General features: G+C 41.7%; 1 protein-coding gene across 9 annotated transcripts in view; it reads right to left on the bottom strand.

Moving 5' to 3' along the window:
* The window catches only part of STOX2 (storkhead box 2), a 129,277-nt gene that overhangs the window by 20,193 nt on the left and 90,350 nt on the right, over positions 1-18,734 (bottom strand). Inside the window, exon 1 of one of the 9 annotated variants that reach the window (XM_085222432.1) lies at positions 6,755-6,896. The exons of 5 other annotated variants lie outside the window; for them this stretch is intronic. The gene's annotated coding sequence lies outside the window, so the exon portion shown is untranslated. Of the gene's footprint in view, positions 1-72; positions 4,892-5,921; positions 5,944-6,196; positions 6,343-6,754; positions 6,897-18,734 lie in introns of those variants that run through there. 3 more of the 9 variants (XM_085222430.1, XM_085222433.1, XM_085222431.1) reach the window with 3 other exon arrangements.

Raw genomic sequence — 18,734 nt, forward strand, 5'->3', positions numbered from 1 at the left:
AATGAAGCATTCTGTATAAAAATGCTGCTCACAGAACAACGATGAAGAGACACAATTGGAAATGATACATACAGCTCTGCAGTCTTTGTACTCTGCAGAATGAGAGCTATCCAACTTATTTCAACCAACACGCTTATTTCAAAACTTGGACACGGTGAACTCTGGAACAGGGGAGATGTACACAATGCAGATATACTTTCTCAAAGGGTGGAATAGACAGACTCAGAAAAATGCCTACAAATTGTCATTTAAGGTTGCAAACCTTACATTCAAACATCCTAGTAGGTAAATCCATACACAAAAGCGTAATACACATTTTTCTGGATGCAGAGATTTCACAACCTATTCATTCACTGGCTAGTGGTATGGATTGCCTACCACTTCCATTTGACAGACTACGTCTATTAGTGACAGAGATTACAAAAATATGTTGATGTGTTAATGAATACCATTTCCACTCAGTTGGTGAAGTGGAACACACTCTTAAGGCACAAAAGCATCAAACACCTCAAGATTGATACTTTCAATAAGCCTGTCTCAGATCTACGTGTCTAATGCCTTTGCAAAGATCATATATTTTTAGGAGTTTTTATGGTTCCAGAAAGGCCTGAAAATAAGCTTTGTTGTAACTTCACCCAAATAATTTTTTCTCATGTCATCCTCAAACATAATTCTCTAGCCCGTACTTAAAAGACCTTAGAAAGAAAAATCCTTAAAGCAAAAGTTACTGAAGAAATGATAACCTGATAACACTAGCAAGACTGCACAACTACACTTAAAGATATGGATTTTTACATACTTTATATAAATATAGAATTGATCTCACATGCTGCACCATACCTCCTCTTGAAAGGATAACAGTTCCCTGATGATCACAAATACAGGGGAGAAACAGACTAAGAGATTTCCTTTGACAGTGTTAAAATAAATATTATTCAAACTTTTCTCTGTAATTTTGAGGATCTGATATTTGCCCTATGAATTCTGTATTCCTATTACTTCTACTATGCAGGAATAGCAGTCCCTGAAAGTGATTATCAAAATACATTTAGTCTTGCATTACAATCATTACTTTGTTAAAGAAAGGAACTGGTGAACTGGTGACAGTAGCAAATTGTGTAACTGTTTCAGTGAGACATACCAGCAATGTTTTTCAATACACCAGCTGTACAATCTGTTGTGTACAACAGTGATACACGTTACCCAAGACATAATAATGATTTAAAATACACATTGGCACTATGCTGCCTCCTGACTGCTGCTGATTAATCAGGCCTGATCACATCATTGCGACAATCCCATCACAGCAGTTTTCCTCCAGCTTCAACACAGCACACCTCAAGACTCTCCTCTTCAGTGACGACAGAGTGATGACCTTAACATATAATCTGTTCTCGATATTTTCATCTATACATGCCCGAGAAGTTCCTGCCAGAAGTGCTCTTTGCATGCAAGCAGTATCAGTCAGAGAGGTTGCAGACAGCTTACACGGAAATGTGATGAGGTGTAATTCCACATGACTCAGGAGCAAGTGCTGCTTGTCCCTTCATCACTGAAGAATGGATAAAGAACATCACAGTTATTAATTACTGTTTACTGATAACTATGCCTGCTGTCAGATGAAATTTGTCTATCCCTGTTATCACTGAGACACACAAGTCACCACTGCATTTTGTCTAGGGGAATGATTTCTTTAATGGTTAATTCCATGTCTAAAAAGCATCAGAGTTACACCAAGAATCATGCAGATTGAGGCAGGTGATTTCAGAAGCTTCTGCCCTTCATATGCAGAGGATGGGTACTACAAGTTCCCTTGTGAGCAGACCTGGGCTGGGAGCAGCCCAGCCCTCTCCATAGACAACACCACACCTGCAGGGCACACCTTTGGGATCACCCTGTTTGGACTTGTTAACTTAAACCTAGCTGAACACGGGTTACGCAACAGTAACATTTATCTGGCTTTTAGTCACCTTGCACTGCCTGCAATTTCCCTTTTCAAAGCAGGCCTCCAGCATGGAATTACTTTCCTAGCTTAGCACGCAGAAAACATACAGTCTACTTGATTTGATCATTGCCAGTTGAGTCCTCATTGTGAACAACAAGCTGAGAGTTTCCACCAAAACATGAACTATTTCTATTTCCCATAGCTCACCCATCGGGTCCTTAGCACTAACGCAACCTTTAGCAGAGCATTCTATTGCTAGCTAACAAACATTTCACTAACTAGAAATAAGACGACAATTGCACACAAAACCACAACTTAAATGTCTGTAAATTGAATGGAAATGGTCAACAAATATTTGTTTACATGAGAGCCTTCCTTTCTTTTTTATAAAGGACTATCAATAGTAATGGCTTTACATTCTTCCATGGAATATTTTTCAACCTTCTTTATGATGAGGCAACTCTTGTTTCACCTCTGTTGCGTCCAAATTAACTCTGCAGCCCTCAGTCAGTAATGGTCAGCTGGAGCTAATTAGTGGCTCCGGGTTTAGAAAGGCTGACACACATTAGTAACACCAGCAGTAGACCCAGTGATAGAAAGTCAAAAGCCCCTCATCCAGGGAGGCTCTAATTTGCCAGGTTTCATCTTAAATATCCCGCGGCTCTGGGAAATTACAAGCACTCTGTGGTTATAGTTAAGTGAACAAACTTATCTGATGCACAACACAACATTTCCTTGTGTTTATGATTTAATATATTAATATCAATTATGTGTATAAATACTGCCTAGCCCTCTGAACAAAAGGTTGACTACAACTTTTTTTAGGAAAGATCCATTAAAAAAAAAAAAATTAAATCTGTTTTTCCTACTTTTTTTTTTTTTTTTTTCTTTTGGAAGACCACATCGCTTACACAAACCATCCAGCATATGGCTCCTGTTAACTCTGGCTGATGCTCATCTCAAGCAGCTTTCTTCTGAAACCAAATTACTATCCCTGACTTTCATATGTTTATGTTCCCAATTAAATGAAAACTGAAGCTCAGAAAGCAGTTTTCACCAGCTGACTGCAAGCGCTGTTTAAATACTATCTATATATTTATATGTATGTAGTTTCAGCTCTGTTATTGCAGTGTCTTTCCAATGACATCTTCAAATAAATTTTAAAAGCTTTTCTACACTTTTTAAGTGGTACTTCATTTTAAGAAGTGTCTAAGCATATAACAAACAATAAATGGGGGCAGTCCTCATTTATGCTGTAGGGGGATTTATAATGCTACCTTGTGAAAAAACAATAATTTCTGTTACTTAAAACAAGAGATTAATTAACAAATAAAATAAACACTTTGTTCCTACATAGCATATTTCTTCAACGGATTTCAAAACATTCAGAAAAACAGAGTAGCTATCTTCAACACACAGATGAGAAAGTGATAGCCTGCAACTGAGCTGGCAAAGAAAATTCACCTCTTCCTAAACCATATGAACCAGAGCCTTTCCTGTGCTATTTACCTACTGTCTCTGCCCACTGAAAGTCGGGGTACCACCATCCTGGCAGAAAATGAGCTACACTGTATTTCTGACCATCTATCAGCAATTAAACTACCAGCTACATACAGATGACAGAATTTTAATTAGCAATTCTGCTGCTGGAGAGAAGTGACTTAGAAGTCAAACTCTCTGTCTCATGAAGTTTGCATGAGGACTGTTTGAAAAATCACCTCCTGACTTATGAATGGAACCGATTCAGTACAGCCATTCAAAAGGAAAATTCACAAAGTTACAATGCAAATCCACAATTTATTAGACTCTATATATACTCCTTCCTTGAAATGTTGAAGAAACCCTCTGATTACACTATGCATGCTGTGAAATACAGAAAGCTAAATTGGCCATCCTGGCTCTTACCACCTCTGAAGCCTTTTACCTCCTATGGCCCAAAACAAGCTCTAAACACAATTTCTGGCCTGGTTTCCATGGGAAATGAAGCTTGCACAAACACAGTCTGCATATGTTCATGTGCCAGAGAGGTCGAGACTCAGTAGACAACAGAGACTTTACAAGAGTGAGCACTTACTACCCATGCTCCAACTGCTTGGAGTGTGGGGCAGAGCCATGTCCCACCAGACATGAGAGAACCTAGTCAGAAAACACACATCAGGTCACTACTTCTACTGCTTACAGGGTTATGAAATTAATCAGAAAGCATCAAACAACTAGACTGCTTCATGGCACCTCATGCCATAGATGTAGTTTCAACAAAAATTCCCTACACACATTTTCTTGGTAGCAACATGTTTTGGTCAACAATCAACCACAGTTTCAATCCAGGAAGAACTACAGAAAGCTGCTCTTCAAACACAAGAGAAGTAACAAAAAACAAAACTACCAGTAAGGGACAGAAAGAAGGCTCTTCAACTATTATATTTTCACTATTATTACTATTATTCACTATTATTATTCAACTACTATATTTTCACTTTTTTTTTCCCCAAAAAATACTGAAAGTGAAAAGTCTCTTTTAGGAAAAGCACATTTTCAAGTTGACTTGCAGAAGCAACAGATGCCCCACAGGTAACATACCTGGCCTGGGTTGCACATTACTCCCTTTTCACCCAAACCTCAACATAATCACTCTAATCACAGAACACTTGCTTAGATGTGGCAAACTGAACTTTTCATATTTGAACTCACAATGATGATATACAATCGCCATTTTAAGCCAGATCATGCTTTCATCTCATTAAACATGAGGGAGCAGAAGGACGTGCAGATTTCTATATTACCCAGATTACCCTGAAATGCATTGGATCTGCACTAGCATATCATAAGAAAGAACACATTTTACTAACCAATTCTGAAATAAAGAAAATTAGAAATTACATTGTTTTCACTGTTCTCAGCCATAGCTAAGTCTTCATTTTAAACCACATTTTGGAGTATTTTTGGGACAACGCAGCAAGCTGTGCTTACTGGATGGTTATGCATATCAGAGGGCTGATTTTCAATAAGAAAAGTTATAGATTCTGCCATTTATTCACATTTAAGAGCAGGTTAAACAAAGGCGCGCCAAGTGTAGTAGCAGACATTCTCTAAACGGGAAGCTCTTTCTGCACCTCCGAAACTCACACACATCAAAATATACCTTCTCTTGCAGATACAGATACGCTTCAAGAATGCAACCTGGCAATGTGACCAGTACAACTTTAACCAGTCCGAAGAAAACACAGCAACCCTAACAGTGAGCAAGCACATGATAAATACTTGCCTCTGAACAAAGTTCAAGTTGTCTACCAGTTATGAACTGCACTTCAACTACGTAAATTTATCTTTTCACTTAGTCAGAGCCAGCTAAAAGCACGATCTCCAGGTTCATCAAGTGCCACATTGCATTTGGAAAGAGGTGCTAAAATACCCACAGTCTCCAGATTTGTCTTACATACATTTCTCCTGAGTTTTTCCTGAAATTTAAATTTCCTTTTTTTGGTTCATGTCCAGTGGTCAGCTGCCTCCTGATCCAAAGTGATATATATCCCAGCACGTGTTATGACTATAATCATAAAAAATTTCTGCTGGAGCACGGAACTTTCCCAGAGAGGATTCAGTTGAGATTTTTTGACGTACTGCTTATCCTGAGATGAAGGAGGGTAGGACTGCTGTTTTGTTTGTTTTTTTTTTTAATATATTGTGTGCTTTAGAATGTGTTTACATAAATTGCAATTTTCAAACGCATCTCTTAGTAAATGTCCATGTCTATATTCCTGGCACACAATATGTTAAAAAAGGGGAACTTACCTGAACCCCTATGATCTGGTTCCATGCTCCAGTACAGTATCCAGAGTAGCTGTGATGTAAGAACACTGTGCATATTGGGGTTTTATATCACTGTGGAAGCTGGCAGCAGCAGAGATCAGTGCCACAGGACCTGAAAGAAGAAAAACAAAGCATGCTTTTAGGCAGCAATATGCCGAACACCCACCTCTTTAAGAAGGAAGTACAGGCTTCCAGAAAATAAAAGAAAATGCAGTATTTGTGCAGCTTCACCGAAGGGAATGCCATTTCACACTTATTTCTCATATAAGCACAAGAAATAAATGGTTAAGAAATGAAGGGGAGGAGGAGGCAGAGAATCTAAAGGGCCCTACAAATACAACTCCCACACGGTGTTTTGAAAACAACTCTCTCCTTTTTGCCCCATTTCCACGGCACAGCTGGAATCCCGTTCTGACACCACCCCGTTTCGAAGGCACTCACAGTCTTAGCAAAGCACCTCTCCACTGCAATGCCTCAGGATTCTGCAGTGTCACTCCTCTTCTGCCTGGCTCTCTGCAAAGTGAAGTCATAGGAATGGATCAGCCAACCTGACTTCTCACTACCCTGCCCAGAATCCTTTGTGAACTGAAATGAGTCATCGCTCTGAAAAAATGCACCACGCAATGTTCCAGGTTTCTCCCTACGTCTGCGCTGGCTTCTTTGTCTTTGAAACGAAGTGCCTCTGCTTCTGGAACCGTGCCCAGCTGCATTGTACAGGATAACAAGCCAGCCTCCTTGTTAAGTGGACAAGAAAGCTATTTACATGCATTAGCAAAGACAAGTTAAAGCTCTAACCCTCCGGTCGAGATAAAAAACGTACCCCCAACATCTCTTCCTAATTTAACATACACACACCCCCACAACACAGAAAACCACAGATGCTCAGACATACATATACGCACACGCACACACGTTTACACAGAGCTATACTTTCCTGAATTATTCACTATTTGAACACGACACTAATTTTTACTCTATTGATTCAAAGAAAAGACTTACTCTCCTTTGTCAGTCCCGAAGAATGCTGCAGCCCTGCACGTAACAGACAGCATTGCTCTACACTGGATCAAAGTTGTGCTGCTGCAACTGTTTATCAAAAAATTAAAAGCAGTGGACAAGTTCTTGCAAGCGCGTTTTTCATCATACCATTCACCGTTTGGGCTCACAACAAAGTGAGCCCTGAAACCCCGCCAGGCAGAAAACGTCAAACTGCTCCAAGTGCTGAGAGCCAGTGGAGCTGCCTCAGCTTCTGCTGCTCCTGACAAAGAAAGTAATGCTCAGAACGAGGTCACTGTGTCACCATCTCACTCCCAGTGCTAGGTTTTCCATTGCTTGCTGAAGATACGCTAAGCTGGAGCATCAGAAAAACACAGAAGAAGAAGGAACAGCATGTGATGAGGGACAGATGCAGCTTGGAAGGAACATTTTGAGTTATTTGGGAATTTTGATAGAAAGAAACATTTAAAATTGTCTTTACTGCAAAAGAGCTATTTCTAGTGGTGATCTGTCAAAATGAGAAGACCAGGCAGGCAGAAACAGGAGCAAACAAAAAAAGGAGCACTGCCATGGGACCCTTCTTTAAAGACTCCCATATTCCAAGTACTCTGAGTGTAGCAGGCACATAACCCTCACACTCCTGAAGCACAGCACTTGAGGATCCACCTGCGCTGGGTCAGAACAGATGGGCAACTGGCTTCCCACTAAAGTGAGCTCTCTGCTGCCAGCCCAGTCTTGCGATGACCCCAGCAGTGAAAGAGTCTGGCCCAGCCTGAAATAACTCCGTGTGTTTCAAGAGGACAGTACAGAGCTGGGTTGCTCCACTGACAGATTACTCTTGTTCACAGCTCTGTGCCAACTGTTATGCAGCAAAACCATAGTACAACCAAGTTGATTTACAAGTCTAAGGCATGCAGGGTGCTCTGCTACACCTGCACTCACACAGCAGCCAGGATCTCAATATTAAAAGCTGGGAGTCTGCTATACACACAGTTATCAGTTCCTGTTTTCATTCCAGGAAATCTTCCTTCAACTTCACAGGAGCTTTGCCTTCCCCAAGGCTCCAGGATCAGCCACAAAGCTTCCAGTGCATCCAATTTGGTGCTCCCAACATTCGGATCCCCCAGGATCACCCCGTGGAAACAGCTCGCTTGTCTGCTGAGCCCACACCCACTGCACTGCAACGAAACTCATTCCAAGAAGAAACATTTCTGTGTGCTTAAAAGTGAATTACAGCATGCACTTACTGCACAAAAGAACAGGAGCAGCTTCAGGGGATGCTGAAGGTGGAAGACCAACTATTGCACATCAGCACTCAGCTGCTGGAGCCTGCAGATTAAGAAGCCATGGCTACCCATCACAGGCCGTCTGCCATGACTATCACTTCCATCAGAAGTGGCCTCACTGAGCACCCTGGGGAAAATGGCCCACTAATAGCATGGCTTCAGAAGAAACCAGACCAAAGAACATCAGAAAGATGCAAGGTCCTTCAGACCTCATTTTCCTGGCTATAAGAAGCACATTCCTTTAGGGTGCTCATGTGCATGTCCCTCCTGTTTTGTTAATCCTTCTGACTTAGAGTTCTTAAAAAACCCACAACCAGAATCCTGTACCATATTCTAGCGCTCCTGCCAATTTCTCACCTGCATCACAGACAAGGAAATTTACATTTCCAGGCTTTTGGTGAATACCCTGCTTTACGTGAACCAAAACTGAAAGTTGCTTTTTTCACAGCTGTACTACACTGGCAGTCAGCTGTCACAGGCCCCACGAATGACCTCTTGGAGATATCTTTTTACGCTGTTTCAAACAGATGAGTTGGAGGCAAGCACTCCAGGCTTTGGCTCCCAGGACTGCAACCTGGCCCACTGATACTTCATCACTCACTCACTAGGTATGGAGCCCTGCCTATCCGAGTTTTCTAATTTAAGCATCTCCACTTTGCTACAGAGCCACAGAAACTAAAATGAAAAACAAGTGACACTTTACACCTTGCCTACAGAGGTTAAACCCAGGACCCAGTGCAACACTTGCTAAGTTACTTGCTAAGTAACACTTGTTACTATCCAGTAAACAGTGTCTGCATGAGCCCATCAGCCTTTACAGAAGAAACAGAACAACCCACAAAACTTCATCCAAGATAGCTGGTGGCTGAAACAATTGTGTTTTTAGAAAAAATCACACACCCAGGCAAGTAAGCAACAATTTTAAATCACGGGAAGAATTCTCTAAGTTAGATTTTACAGGTGGAACTGTACAGTGGGATGAGAGGAGACTAAAGAACAGCAAAATATTGATTTATTTTCTTGCATAGAAACCTGTTACTATAAATTCTTTGAATTAATACTAAAGCTACAGTGTTACTAACCTAAAAATAAATAAATAGACAGACAGATAGACAGGTGGATAGATAGACAGCTAGATAAGGCCTGCCTATTTTCTGGCAGTACATAGTTTAAATGCAAGGAAAGACAAAAGCATTGAAAAGGACCCAACATTTCACAAGACAGCACAAGCACATGAGAATCAAAAGAAGAGAAAACCAACAATGATAAACCTTGATTTTTCTTTTAGGGCAGAAATCTCATAAAAGATCCCTTTGCCAACAGAACATGGCTGTTGGAGCACAACAATCAGCTGCCTTAGCCCCTCGCTCCTCCCTATCGACTTCAGCGTAGCCAGCACAGTGTCAGTGTGACTGGGAATGCTGCAGCACACACAGCAAGTCAGCAGCTGAAGTTCTTGGAAGGTGAAAGGATGATTAGCAACACATGCAGACTCCTCTTATTTGTATTGATTGCTGTAACCATGGCAGGATTTTCATCCCAAAGATGACACTGAGGTGGTTACAGCTTTGCAAACAAATAGTGATGACTGGCAGATAACTTCAGGTTAGACTAAGAGTCTGCAACACTGAATGAAGTCCCATGATACTGCAGCAGCCTTTAACAGCTCAGTTTTTCCTGGCTAGGAGAGAACTGATGAAAAGGCCAGGGATGGAATCAATTATAATAGTGCCAAAGTGGTTTTAAAAAGAAAAGGTTAGACACTCCAAAGACTTAGCAGTTTAGAGTTCACTGGGTCATTTCCAACTAGTGTAACTACCAGCAAACACAGAAACCAAAACCTACCTCCCCAAATAAATGACATATCTGGAAGCAGAGGTTCCCCCAGTTGAACAGTTCACTAGATTAAATGCATTTCCTCCCATCCATCTCACATGGACTTTGCTCAGTTTTACTGAATATTCATTATATTACAGTAAACCAAAATCTTCAACGGGTGTTTTACTACTATTACAAGAGTAAAACCTTCCTGCATGCTACTTTTCTTATTTTTTTTTAAGCAAAATTTCAAGAATCTGAAAATTTCCCTGTCCAGGAGACATAAACTGAACAGGCTTTTTCAAACATGGACAGAATTATCAACTTCACAGACAACCAGCTCTTGTGCGACTTCTTACCTATTTCCTAATTCACACACTCGCATGTTTACACTTTGAATAATCATCACTCATCCACCACTTCCACCAATTTGACGCCAGCAACGTGCAGACCATGCTCCTGAAGTGGCAGAACCAAAGGTATTACAGCATGACATCCTCCCATGCTCACTGCATTGCCTTCCAGAATACTGCTGATGTCACTGCTTTGCCAAATGGTTCATCTGTCTCACTCAGCTGTTGCCAGGCCCTCCTGAGGCCCTCGTTAGCTGTCTTAATGAACCTGAGCAACTGTGACCAGACAGCCCACCCTTCAGATTTCTAATGCAACTATTACAAACTAAATACTCACTGCGCATAGTACAGTTAACCCTTTCCTGGGATGAGAACTGGATGTTCCTCTTTTTTCTCCCCTGTACAGGGCTCAACAATCACAGAATCTTTAGAGTTGGAAGAGATCTCTAAAGGCCATTTAGTCCATTTCCCCTGCAATGGAAAGGGACATCCAAGCTAGATCAAGTTGCTCAGAGCCCGGTCCAGCCTGGCCTTGAAAGTCTCCAGGGACAGGGCATCCTTGTGTTCCTCAAGTGTTGCTATGACCCAGTTTTCTGAAAGACGAAAGCACATAAAAATAATTGTGTGTTTGCCCTCTTATCCAGTGTAGAGGAAACTAAAGTAGGATGTAAGACTGGGCTCCTGAGGTGACCTCAGGAGCTGCTGATGGTCTCAAATGACACTGAATTAAACCAAAAGGCTACCAAAAGAAAGATGAGTAACTTCTTGAACAAGTTTGGCAAACGTTCACATGAAATTCTTAGATTAAAACATAGGGGATGTATATAAATCCAAGCTCTGGGTAAGTACATTTCATGGCACGGTAGAAGAACATGCCGCACTAACCAGCCCTCATATACCAGGGCTGAACAGAGCCTTAAAAGTAAGTTTTGAAATCTGTGCTGTTTCTTCTGTTTGGTACTGAGAAATTTTAGCCTTAGAGCTAATGTACAGGCTGCTTAAAGAAAAGCCTGGGCTGTGAAGATTGAAATATGGTCCGTGGCAGATTGCAGGGCAAAACAAGAAACAACAGATACAGAGAAAAACACAAGAAAGGTTAAAAGGAAATACAAGGAAAGAGATGAATATTGTTTGATTCCTAAAGCAGGCGATGCAGCAGATGTGATGGTAATGATGAAAGAAGACTTGCTAAAAGAATCCAAATGCTTAGCAGGGCTGAACGGAAGCAGGAATAACAACCAAATGGTGAGAAATAAACTTTCCAGCTGTACGAAGGCTGGGAAAATCCAAAGGTCTACAGGATTGCTGGAATAAGCAAAGTGGGAACGGCTGTGTGTTTTGGTGAAGAGAGAAGTGAACAAAGGGACAGTTGTTTTCCACAAGCCAATCTGCATGTGCTCTGCATCCACCAGGCGCTTGCCTTTGTTTTGTTTTCTAGGCTGACCTTCACCCTGTGCTACAAAGGATTCAATGAAAGCCTCCATTCCCAGCTCCAATTAAAAGCCTGAGAGAACAAACACATCTTGCTGTCAGCCTAGAGCTGAAATCCAATTGCCAGTGCTGCAGCAGAGGCAGCATCCTCCAAAGCTCGTGCTCTGATGGAACCTGCATCCTTCACTGACTGCAGATGGGCTGTCACTCTTCGGAGCTTGAAGGTTCCTAAAAAGAAGCATTCGGATCGTTCTTCAATGGGTTGCTTCTAAGGTTTTATAATGCAGGAGCAAAGCCAGTAGAAGGATGGGAGTTTAAGGGGACAATAGAGAAAACAGAGAGTACATTAGTGTGCATGCTAATAAGGTACATATGCAGTACCACTCCACTGAGGGAACTAGCAGTTTGGGCAGTCTGAATCAAAACATATGAAAGCAGTTAAACATGTCATCACCAATACCATCTTCAGAAGTTTACTGCTGCTTTATGAGAACCTCTTCAAAACACACACGCACAAGTAGTTTCTAGAAAGGAGGTGTAATCCACCAGGACTTGAAAATACATGGCTTCCCAAAGTGTGTCTTGTGTGTCATGTGTGGTCTGCCAAGCCTCTGCAGGAGGATTTTGCTTAACTTGTGGTATTGTATTTTAATTGTGGTACTACGTTTAAATTGCGATGTTGCACTGCAGCTTTATTATGCAGCATCTGGTTTGGTACACTCCCTGATCCCAATTTGGGGAATCTCTGGGTACAGGGATAAGATGGAAACGGACTGCAAAGCTTTTGTTTGAAAGAATAATTCACAGCCAGAATTACCACCATGTAATTATACCTATGGAAATTCACACTTACTCTGGAATAAGAGTGATTTTTAAACCTGATTTAGCTTAAATACCTTCCAAATACTACACCGATGATTGCAGTTGTACACATATAATCCTGCTAAATTCCTCTGCAGGAACTTTCATATCACACATAAAATAAAAAGTGAAAACAAAAAATGAAATCAATTGCAATTAACAGTCAAAACAGAAAACAAATTTTAATAGAGACGGAAATGTGTCTTCCTGTTGTTCACCCCTCTCAATGTATCCAAAAGGTAAACATTTAAAACAAAGGAATTATTCTTTTCTTTTAATATTTTTTCCTGGGTTCTGGTAACTTCATTATTGAAGACAGAAAACCACTGAGATTTAAAGTTACAAATTCTATTTCTCTAAAAACTTCCTGTTATGGTCAAAGGCAGAGATATTAAAAGAGCCAAGTTTGGTTCCTATTGCCATATGTTGTTTTTAATAGTCACAGCTTGTGTTTCAAAACCAATGTAGGTTTGCACTTCCCTTTATCTACATTGAGTGCTGCTGTACTCTCGGTACTTCTGAAAATAAGGACAGTCATGGAGGAGCCTAATTTTAGACACTCGTTCCTGCAATCTGGAAATAAAGCTCAGACTTGAATGTGAACAGAATCCATGCATGCAAGTTACTAAGTAATATCTGAAAGTCTCAGGCCTAATGTCTGAGTTATGCATCTCCTTCATATTTGAATAGTTAAGACCCTAAGAGTCTACTTAATGGCATAAATGTTTTACTAATATGTATTTCATCTTGTACCTGAGAAACTTCTCTCAGTGGAATTTTTAGTGTCACAGCTGTTTACAAGATATGCTTTGGTTTTACAAAGTCATATTCTTCAGAAATAAAAGAGGGATAATAACAAGGAATTAGACAAAATAATTCCACTATTCAGTGTCATTTCCTCCCAGTGTCTTTGGAGATCTAGGATGAGAAAGCTTTGTCTATCTTCTCAGTGACATCTTCCTGCTGATAACATAAGACTTTTCAAGGGTAGGAACAACTTTGCCAAAAATAATCACCACAAATTTGCCCCTGACACACAGCCTCTGACTACCATTCATCACCTATGCAGACAGGTATGATGCATGTGTGTTTGCCAGACAGCACTCCTTGGGAAGCGCTAGCGGAACACCAATGATACACATGCACAGAGAGCTGGACGGCTCCTTCCTACAGCAGTGAAGTCACAGTACAGGCCCTGTGATATCACAGCATTCTCCATAGCAAGAGCCTATGAGGTCACAAATAAGAGATTATCACTTTGCTGCAGGATTAAGGGAAATAAAAGGTTGGTCTGTCAGGAAGATGGGTTTTACTTCAAATAAAGGGAATTAGGAGAATGCTGAAAATAAATGGGCTGTAAATTGTCTTTGTCTGACAAGTTCCCTTTCTTAGCTGGTACTTTAAAATAAGATACTGCTTTCATTGACAGCTCTGAAGGAACTGAGTGAAGTGGAGGCTGTCTCTTGAGTTATTACACAGCAGATGAATCCTGAAACAACTTTTGTATCTTTTGACTCATCAGTTGTTTGATTTTGCAAGTGCAGACAGACCCCTCTCCTCCCACTTTTTACTAGCTACTTTCTTCACAGGTGTTCAAAGCAGGCGCTACAATAAAAAAAAGAACACACAAAAATAAAATAAAAAACAACAGAAAAGGAACAAGAAGTCTGGACACATCTTGTATCAGAACATCTTACTGCTAACGTAAGAATCTGGGAAGATAATCCAAACTGGGATCTATCTTCTGAAAAAAGATTGAAAAGAGTACACATTTTAAGTTACGGTGCTTTAAGTGCTTGTTTAAAATGCAAGAAACAGTGATTACTTAGAAGAAGTTTCCCCAGAGAATATGCTTAGAGTCATAGAATCATTATTGCAAGAATTACTGTTAAAATAAAATACTTGTACCAAAAACTTCTTTGCACTCTTGGTGATTCATTTTTTCCCAACAGAGAGGGCTTACTCTCTTGTAAATACTGACTTTGAAAGTTTTGTGGCCAGTAGGTGAGGGAGGTGATCCTGCCCCTCTGCTCTGTGCTGTGAGACCTCATCTGGAGCATTGCATCCAGATGAGAAGTTCTCAGTGCAGGAGAGACATAGACCTTTTGGAGTGCATCCAGAAGAGGGCCACAAAAATTACACAAGGGATGGAACACCTCCCTACAAGAACAGGCTGAGAGAGCTGGGGCTGTGCAGCATGGAGAATAGAAGGCTCCAAGGAGACCCGAGAGGGTGGTGAGGCACTGGCACAGGTTGCCCAGAGAGGTGGTGGATGCCCCATCCCTGAAGACAGCCAAAGTCAGGCTGGAGGGGCTCTGAGCACCTGATGGAGCTGTAGGCGTCCCTGTTCATTGCAGGGGGGTTGGACCAGATGGCCTTTAGGGGTCCCTTCCAACTCAAATGATTCTATGATTTCTCAGAGATCCTATACTCCATGCAAGCTCATACATTAAACCTCTTTTCCCATATTTTTGTAGTAATTGCCCACTTTTCCAGACACTTGGCAACTCAGGTAGCCCAGTATCTGCACACTAACTGCATACAGATTCATCTCACATGTGCAGGAGGCCCAACACATCATGTGTGCTACCCATGCTTAATTTATCCATCTGGGACTGTCCCAGATTTAAGATTAAAATCTAGCAAACCTAAAGCAGTCTTTTGTAATTTATAACTGGAGTTGTGATGCAACCATGAAATGGTTTTACAGCACAAGTGCATCTTGCAGGTCCAAGAGAATTGTGAGCAAGGCTCTGCTCAGCTTATCCTGGCCTACGGAGACATCCAGCACCGGGTGCCAGCAGCACTGCCAACTTACACTTTAGGGAAGGTAGAAAATGGTGGGCAGCCCTGCAGCTTTCACCTGCAGTTCTATCATAGAATCTGGAAAGGTTAGATCTCTATTTTGCAGAGGGACAAGAGTGAAAAAAAAAAACAAAACAAACAAACAAAAAAACCAATCCACTAATAATAAATAACACAGGCTGACTGGTGATCTGCTTCACAGTGTTTTAAATATGCTTTGAAATTCTGTAACATGCTTAAGAACACATTTCTTCTTTGCCTCCAGCCCAGCAGCGAGGAGCCCCGGCTTTCATGTGCCACATGTACTCGCTTTGCCATTCAGCACTCCAGCTCTCCGGGGCTACATACGAACAGCGAGGCTGTGCCAGAGCTAGGCTGCTCCCTTTCAACCCGCAGTGAGAAACAGAAGGCCGTTCCGCAGCGGCCCGCCGCCATTGCCCCGTGCCAATGCCGGTTAGAAGCCAGGCGCCACCAGCGCTGCCGCAACACGAAAGCGAGCACACAGGCCCCGACGAGGAGGGATCTCCGCCCGACCTGGCACCTCCGCAGCGGCTCCTCCCGCCGGCCCGGCATGCCCCGCGCGGGGCTCAGCAGCCCGTCGACATGGCAACGCGTGGCCGCGGTCCGCGGGGCCCGGTCCGTCAGGGGTCCCCACACTGAGCCCTGCCTTCAGCTGACAAGCAAAGCTTACACACAAAGAAGCAATATCCGCCTCCCTTGAAGAAACTAACCCTGCACGTTCCCTGCATCTTTCAGCCACAACTAGCGCCGGCGTTTTCCCTCACATTCACAGCCCCAAGATAGCAGGCAAACCAGACCTGAGACAAGTGGACCTCAAAACATAAAATGCAACGAAGGTTTTTACTGAGTGGCTTCTTCGGGGCTGGGATTGTAAGGTTTCATTGCTTGGATTTTTCATTTTTGGCTTAAAAAAACAAACAAAAAAACAAGACAAGATGATAAAGCAGATCTCTATCCAATTCTCCATCACCACGCCATCATTCCCACCTGAAGCACAGGCATACCAGGCTCTTGGTGCTCCAAGAGGTAGCACACCACGAAAATCCCTTTGCACACCACATGATGGTTCACACTCTGGAAATAGGGCAGGTGATGCCAGCCAGGCGCTTCCAGAAGTGAACCTGAGCAGCTGCAGCAAACAAGTAACCCACCCTTGCTGCTAGAAGACTGAACACTTAACTATTTCATGTGACTTTTTAACCCAGTGCTACTTCGTGATTGGTCTTTAAGAATGCAAACAAAATTATTCTTCTATGGATGTTGTTAAGGAAGGCTCTACACCTGTACTAATACTTAGGCATTCTATTTGTCTAAAAAGATATCATCATCTAAATACATTATAGGAAAAAGAATGGTTTTTGCACAAGAATGGTGAAATGACCAGCTACCTCTATCTTGAACAGATGCAGAAGTTTCTATGTCTCAAACATGCTTTGTAAAAACAGAAACCAGCAAACAAAACCTAAAGCTGTAGAGCAAATCAGAAAGTTGCAACAACATCCTCAGCTCCTTTCACTTCTGCTTATAAAATGCTGACTATATAGGCTTTTAGGCAAGCAGGAGATTTTGCTTCCTGAGCCAAATCGTAGGCTAGCAAAGGTGTCTTGCTGAGTATCCAGAGGATGAATGTGAGCTTTGCTCTCAATGTGGGTCAAAGGCTTTCTTTCAAGTGTAAATGGTCATCTTGGTTTCTTAGGGCTGGTCAGTCTTACAGTCCACTAGAATCAACAATCAACCACACAACGCTGGTGGTTATTTACAAGAAAGTTAAAGCAGGGTTTATGTCAGAGTAACATGGTGCTTAAGCTGATGCAAGCCCTAGTGCAAAACTGAAGGTCGACAGTGTGCTGTGGTCAAGAATCAGCAGAATGACTTCATCCTCCTCCAGCACTCAGACAAAAGGAGGGGAGCTGAGAAGGGACAAGCAGCCAATTAACCACTGATTCAGCCTGAAATTCAATGTTCTTCCCTTTATGAGCTCACTCATCATTTGAATCACTTATGCAAGCTGCATAAATGCTTTTGTTCCAGAAGCTGACATGCAACCCATTACAGGAGTTGGCTAACTTGAAAGAAGTGGAACTTTTCTGCTTGAGCAAGGGAAAAATAAAAATAAAAATCAAGAAAGTAACATGGCAGGGTCATTACCAGTATTGAAAAGCAACTACTACCATTCAAGCTGGACTAAGAACTACTGTGTGGCACCAGAAGTGCTAGGTAGGATCATCCCTGCCCTGCAACTACACACTGAAAATGTCCACATAATTTTCTTGCCTATACTAATTTCCCACAGAATTGCTTTGGCTCCCATTTGTCATTAATATTTGAGACCTTTAAATGTTGGCAGTCTTCTCCATCAACACAACTGGAACACATCACGTTTTCTACAATTCAGGTATGAAGAAATGGTTCCTTACAGGGAAGCATCAGCAGTCTAGCATTTTACAAGATCTGGAAGAAGGCATGTCCTGCCCCAAGGAGTTCACAGCCTACTTCAGAGAGAGCCAACATGTTTCAGATAGAATCTATGAGGCCATGTAAGCATGAGATCATTTCCTCTGTGTGATTTTTAGCTTTACATACTTATCAATTGCTCCCATTTAAGAAGCTCATTTTGGGGAAAAAAAAAAAAAAAAAAAGGGCCCTTCATGATTTTATCAGTTTTGGTTTTTGGCCTTGGGACCAACCATAAACTTTTAGTTAATAAACATTTACGATTCCCTTTGTCCTCAAGTAGAGGAGGAGGAACCTGGCAAACAAGAGAGGACAAGATGAATAGTGATGGCTTCCAGCAAAACTAGCAACTGCTCAACCAAATTGCACAATTCATAAAAGAAATGCCACAACTGCTAGCTTAAGGATAATAAACCTACAACTGAACTTCTTAAATTCTATTGGCACCTCTTGTTTGTATTCAAATATAATACTTAAATATGTGTTTACATATTTTTGAAATATGTGAATGATGACCAAGCAAATTAGTTATAACAAGAAACAAACGTGAGGCCTAGCACTGACCAGCAGTAGCTCCAGGGAGAGACGCACAAACAGCAAGCCTCAACTCTGCCAGCCTCCAAGAAAAGATCCAAGACAGGTCCAGCACACTGAACACCAACAGACTAATCATCAAGACTCCCTCAAATACACCAGGAAACAGCTTTGATTCAAAAGCAAGGGGAGGTAAGGATGATGTAAAACACCTTTGTAGTGTTTCAATGCCATGACATGATGGAAATGTGCCTTGGGCCTGCCTTATGCTACTCCTATGGAGTAACTCTCCAGCCATTTAATTTTTTTTTGCTGCGTCAAACATAGTGGCGCAGAACTACATTGCTTTATATTACCAGAGCTGACTGTGCTAGAGTTAGCGCTGCGCCACATGTACAAAATGAAATCATACTTACATCC

This window comes from Meleagris gallopavo, chromosome 4 (assembly GCF_905368555.1).
Source record: "Meleagris gallopavo chromosome 4, MGAL_WU_HG_1.1, whole genome shotgun sequence".
NCBI classification, from domain to species: domain Eukaryota; kingdom Metazoa; phylum Chordata; class Aves; order Galliformes; family Phasianidae; genus Meleagris; species Meleagris gallopavo.